Raw genomic sequence first — 6154 nt, forward strand, 5'->3', positions numbered from 1 at the left:
AAATTCTCGAATTCTTAGCCTATTAATTGGACAGACTCATCAGCATAAGTTTTTTCCCTTAACGAAACATCACACGATGTCATTTTGACTAACAGGAAATATTCTATTATTTTTGGCAGGATCCAAATTGGATTTTTTTTTTTTTTTATAACCCTTGAATAGGAAATATCTTGTACAAATTAAGAGAGTATGAGAGTAACAACCAAAATTCCAAAACCAAGCTCTCCTAAAGAGTGAAAATCCATCCATAACACTTAAATACTAAAATTTAATTTATAAGATTTTAATTTTAATTTTTTTTTCTTCTAATTAAACTATGATATATCACACCCTCTTATAGATAAAATTTTTCCACCACCAAGAATTAGAATGTCCAGTCTAAGGCCTTTCTGGTTGTCTTTTGGCATATCAGCGGGTGTCGATTTCCCTACCTTGATGAAAGCAATGCTTGAAGCAGTCAACATCCTTCTCCCGTATCTCAATGGGAGCTTTTGTTTTCTGCACTCCCCGTCCTTGAATATCGCAGCTTCACAGTTACAGTCCTCTAAGCAAGATCGTTCGCATTCTTCTTCGAGTGGAAATGACAAAACATCATACGAAATATCTTCCCAAACGGTATATTAGCCAGCTCGCTCATGGTGTATGGATTGTATTCATCCTTACTACTGCAACGGCCTGCAGCATTGAAACTTCTCACACAGCCTGCAGTCGGGTTCTCCTGCTGTTCCATCTCGAAACCTGGAAGACATACGCATTGAGCTTTATTGTCATTTAAAACACAAAACCCGTTTAATCCACAGAGACCCTTGGGATCACACGAATCATTCGATGATGACCATACAATTGACCAGTTTCCATTCTGTTTCAGCTTAGATGAGTACAGTCGGAATATCCCATCTGCATCGATTCTCATAAGATAAATAGTTTCCTTTGTAGGATATCCTCCTTCGGTTAGATTCCCAATGTTAGCACCAGTAGCGTTAAGCAAGTAGAGATGGCCGTCAGGACTAAAGTTTAGCGTTACGTTATCTCCCGTTCCATTCGTCCCAGATCCATAATAAACATATGGAGTCATGTCGGGACTGCCCACCGGGAATTGAAGAAGGTTTCCATCACGTTGCATCTTAAGACGAAAGATACCCGTTGAGTGAACAGTTTCTGATATACTAGAAAACAGCTCCTTACCTGCTAAGAGACGTTGACGGGGTAAAAGGGAATCAGTCGGATGCTCAAAACTCTGCCACAGCATTTGTTGATCGTGTTGGGAATTTGGACCTCCCAAATTCACCACCTTAGGATCTACCCTTTGCAGAAATAAAAAAAAAATAGAGAAATAATAACAATACAAGAAATTTACGTGGAAACTCTAAAACAGGAGAAAAACCACCAGACCCAGAAAAGAAAATTTACTATGTGAAAAATTGTTACAATCACACAATTTTTCTCCTCACCACACCTATAAAGCTACCCCACTAGTAAAACTTTAACTTTACACCTCTTCCCCTTTTACAAAAGATTAATAGAGGAATTTAACTAAAGTCAAAAGTTATTAGATAAGCTTTCAACTGGTGCACTTAAACTAAGAGGCTGAGCCTCTTATTTATAACTCATGAGTCTTGCCTCTTCCTCACTCACTACTAATGTGGGACTCCAAAGAGTAAAACTCAACAATCTCCACCTTGCGACTTTGACTGGTCCCACAGCCAAAACTCCACCTCAATGAAGATTTTCATAGCTTCTGCTATCATGCTTCACCATAAAAGCATACCCACTCAGAATAAACCAATTCCAAGCATTTCACTTCGGCCCATGTTGAAAACAACCTTACTGAAAATTATGGTGTAACTTCCACGTTTGGCTCTCTTGGAAGTTCATCAGCTATCGACATGAATTTCCACCACACACCCTGCATCAATGCCAAACCAATGCCTGTGTGCAAACTTGTGGACCTGCTAACATTAACACATCCTCTATCATGGCAACTTTAGGAATTAGCGGCATGCCATGAGGATATACATGTCTCTTTTTTCATGGAGACAGACACAACATTAGCATCAATACCAGTATCTCCATTTACTGACTTGGAGCCACTTGCCGAACCCGCTCCTGTACTAGCCGTTTCACCAGTCGCTAGTATCATTGCTGACTTCAGGGGTTGATCTGCCTTCAACGCCTTGTGTAAACCAATTTCTCCACCTCAAATCTGACAAGATTTGAAGCCCTACTTCCTGATATTGTTTTGATGAATTTACTGTAGAAATGAATAGTACCTCACTAAGTCAGTTCCCAGGAAAGATTGGAGGGTCACAATGGACACACTTAAAATTTCCAATCTCGTAGACAGAACCTCCTTGGACTGTACGTATCCATACTACCACACCAAAACTCCACCCCACAAAAAGAACCTAGTGGCTCTAATACCAATTGTTGGAAATTTGGACCTCCCAAATTCACCCCCTAGGATCTACCCTTTGCAGAAATAACAAGAAAAATAGAGAAATAATAACAACACAAGAAATTTACGTGGAAACTCCAAAACAGGAGAAAAACCACCAAACCCAGAGAAGAAAATTCACTATGTGAAAAATTGTTACAATCACACAATTTTTCTCCTCACCACACCTATAAAGCTACCCCACTAGTAAAACTTTAACTTTACACCTCTTCCCCTTTTACAAAAGGTTAATAGAGGAATTTAACTAAAGTCAAAAGTTATTAGATAAGCTTTCAACTGGTGCACTTAAACTAAGAGGCTAAGCCTCTTATTTATAACTCATGAGTCTTGCCTCGTCCTCACTCACTACCAATGTGGGACTCCAAAGAGCAAAACTCAACAGATCGGAATTATAGAGCACAAAATTTCCTGTATCAAGCATGGCAGCTGAAGTAGACCCAAGAGAATCAGCTATGATGGTTGTTTGCTCTGGTGTCGATTGCAGGACAAGCGTGCCATCCCTTGAAAAACTCAAGGTAGCACTGCTGGAGACTGGAGGTTCGTCACGGTTTGCAGTCCAGACAACAGTTTTTTGAGGAATTCCAGCAAGAAAAATACCAACAGCGTAGCCATTGCCTTGCTTATAGAATCCAAAAGCAAAGAGACCAGAACGGGACAACCACGTAGAGTTGATTCCGGGCGTTAGATAAGAGCCTGGGCTTACATTGGACTCCATTTGTTGAGCAGAAGCAGTAAAAAATGCAGAGAGAACGAGAAACAGAACGATCACAGAATCCATAAGGAGACAATGAGCTCTCAGTACTCTTTGTAACGTCTCTGTTCTTTCCTGTTTTGTTTCCTTTGAGAATAATTGCTTTTCGAGTGAAGTCTACAAACTTATATAGTTTACAAATAGATGTTTCCTCTAATTTCAACGTCCACTATTACGAGACAAGTCATAACAATCTTGAGGATTAGGTTGTAACTTGTGGGTTCAAGCATGCAGGAACGTTGACGGATTCAAAATCAGACATTATTACCTTAGTAAATAAATAAATAAAGATGATATTCACAATAAATTTTTTTAAAAAAGCCGTTCTTTTAATTTTTTAAATTTGGAAAGAAAATCTAAAAAATATTATTAGAATATTTTACCAGATTTTCGATATTTTTAAAAGTTTAATTAAAATTAATAATGAATGGTGGATATTTTTTTTCAATTACTAGTATAAAAGTGCTTATTTATTTAAATTATATTGAAGGAATTGCAAATTATATCCCTAACCCGGACAGGATAATTAAAAGTGCTTGGCATGTTTATTTTTCTTAAAATTTAGATCCTTAATTATTTTCCTTATAAGGAACATAATATATATATATATATATATATATATATGAATATATCCTCTATTTTATAAATAAATAGACTAATTAAGTACAGGAGATAATGGTAGACATGATCGATCTAAGGAATTGAAAGCTACTATCAAACCAAGAAATTAAAACATGAAAACTACGTTCAATCAATATTAAAATTTCAATGCAAATAAATAGACCCAATGCTTAAGAGGAAAGTATAGTGGTGGATGAGGATTCATTAGCTGTTTCTCTTAGAAAGGGTGAAAGGAGTCTGGTGGGTAAGTTGTGTTCTGATCGAGTGGTGAATAAGGATGTAATACACAATACCATGTCCAAGATATGTAGAGTGAACAAGCCGTTTCAGTTCCAAAGTATAAGTCCTAACTTGTTTGTCGTAATGTTTGAGGATGAAGCAGATATGGAGAAGGTGAAGATGGGAAAGCCATGGTTATTTGATAATAACCTGTTTGCTTTAAAACAGTTTGATGGGTTGGTATCTCCAAACCAGCTAGTCTTTGATACTGAGGCTTTCTGGATCCAGCTTTATAATTTACCATTGGCTTGCATGAATAAAGTGATCGGCACCCAGATTAGTTCCTCCATTGGTGAAGTGTTGGACATTGATGTTAAGGATGATGGTACGGGATGGGGACAATTCTTGAGAATGAAGGTGGAGATAAATCTGTATAAGCCCATAGCAAGGGGTAGACGCATTAATATTCATGGTTTGAGTACGTGGATTCCACTCAAATATGAGAAACTGCCCAAGCTTTGTTTTACGTGTGGAAGGATCATGCATGATGGTCAAGGTTGCTAAGGTGGGAATAATGACAAACTAGAGTCAGGCCATGATCAGTTTGGTGTTTGGCTTTGTGCTGAAACTGTTTTTAAAAGAAAGTTTAATGATCGTTCCAGTAAAGATGTCCATCAGAGAGGGTCCAGTTCCGATCAACAAAGATGGAGGAAGTAGGTGGATGGAGAGATGGTGGAGAGGTTGCATTCTCCGATGAGGCAGGATAGGACGCAGATTGTTTCGGAGGTTGGGAGAGGCAATTTAGGAGGAGTAGTTGTTATGGATATGCCAATGCAAGATAGGGATGGGAGTTTGAATTATGAAAAGGGTAGCCAGGAGATAAGAAGCAGGGATGGGGGAGATTCTGGGAAACAGAAAGATAGGGTGGTTACGGATCAAGAGGCTGCTGATTTGGAGCCAACAGTTTTTCAAAAAGCAGTTGAGGATAAGGTGCCAATTTTAAGCGGGAATGCTGAGGCTGATTTCCAGTTGGGCCCTACACCAGAGCCCATATTACTGAGCTCAACGCAAGGCGTTGCTACTAATGGGCCTTCCAATTATTCTGTTGAGAAGCGTAATAGCATGGAGGCATCTAACCAGAAGCCAGGGTCACCTGGTGAGGTTAAAATGGGCATGACTAGAGGGTGGAAAAGGAAAGCTAGACAGCAAGGTCTCTTAAATAATAATGAGGCTAAGGCTCAATCTAGCAAGGTGGAAGTTAGTCAGAAGAGAATTTTGAATGATGAAATAGACCTTCAGAACAGTCAAGGTCCAAAAAAACGTGGGAGAGTTCTAAAAATAGATGATGGAACTAAGAGTACAGGTGTTGTGGCTGAGGCTGTTCTACAGCCCCGCCAATCCTTATGAAACACCTAAGTTGGAACTGTCGGGGGCTTGGGAACCTCCGTGCAGTTCATGATCTCTGTTGCTGGTCAGAGAAAAGAAACCCAACTTAGTTTTTCTCATAGAGACAAAACTAAGAACATCAAAACTTAACTCAATAAAAAGGAAACTTGGGTATGATTGTTGCTTTGCTATGGAGCCCTTGGGAAAGAAGGGAGGTTTAGCTATGTTGTGGAAGAAGGAATATGCTGTTGAGTTAGTGAATTACTCACAGCATCACATCCATATGTTAGTTACTGAGGAGGAGGATCAGCAGCAGTGGTTTTGCACAGGTTTTTATGGTCATCCAGAAACCAGTAAAAGAAGCAGTACCTGGAATCTACTCTCTATGATTCGACCAAGCTTGGTGTGTTATGGGCGACTTTAATGAGATATTGGCTTCAATTGAAAAATGGGGTGGCAGACAAAGACCTGAAAAAACAGATGGAGGAATTTAGGCATGCAGTGCATTGCAATAATCTACATGATTTGGGCTGGAAAGGGAGTTTGTTTACCTGGAGCAATAGACAACAAGGCCTTCACTACACAAAGGAAAGACTAGATCGTGTAATAGCTAATCCTCAATGGATGAACATGTTCAAGAGGTTAGCTGTGGAAACATTAGCTGCAAGAAGATCAGATCACAGATCAATTCTGTTGACCTGTTATAGAACTGTTTGCCCAAC

The 6154-nt window shown here is 39.1% G+C and overlaps 1 pseudogene; it reads right to left on the bottom strand.

Moving 5' to 3' along the window:
* Positions 1 to 292: 292 nt before the first annotated feature.
* On the bottom strand, positions 293 to 3233 carry LOC122304548 (annotated as a pseudogene).
* Between the last annotated feature and the right edge of the window lie 2921 nt (positions 3234 to 6154).

This window comes from Carya illinoinensis, chromosome 3, assembly GCF_018687715.1.
Source record: "Carya illinoinensis cultivar Pawnee chromosome 3, C.illinoinensisPawnee_v1, whole genome shotgun sequence".
In the NCBI taxonomy this organism is placed as follows: domain Eukaryota; kingdom Viridiplantae; phylum Streptophyta; class Magnoliopsida; order Fagales; family Juglandaceae; genus Carya; species Carya illinoinensis.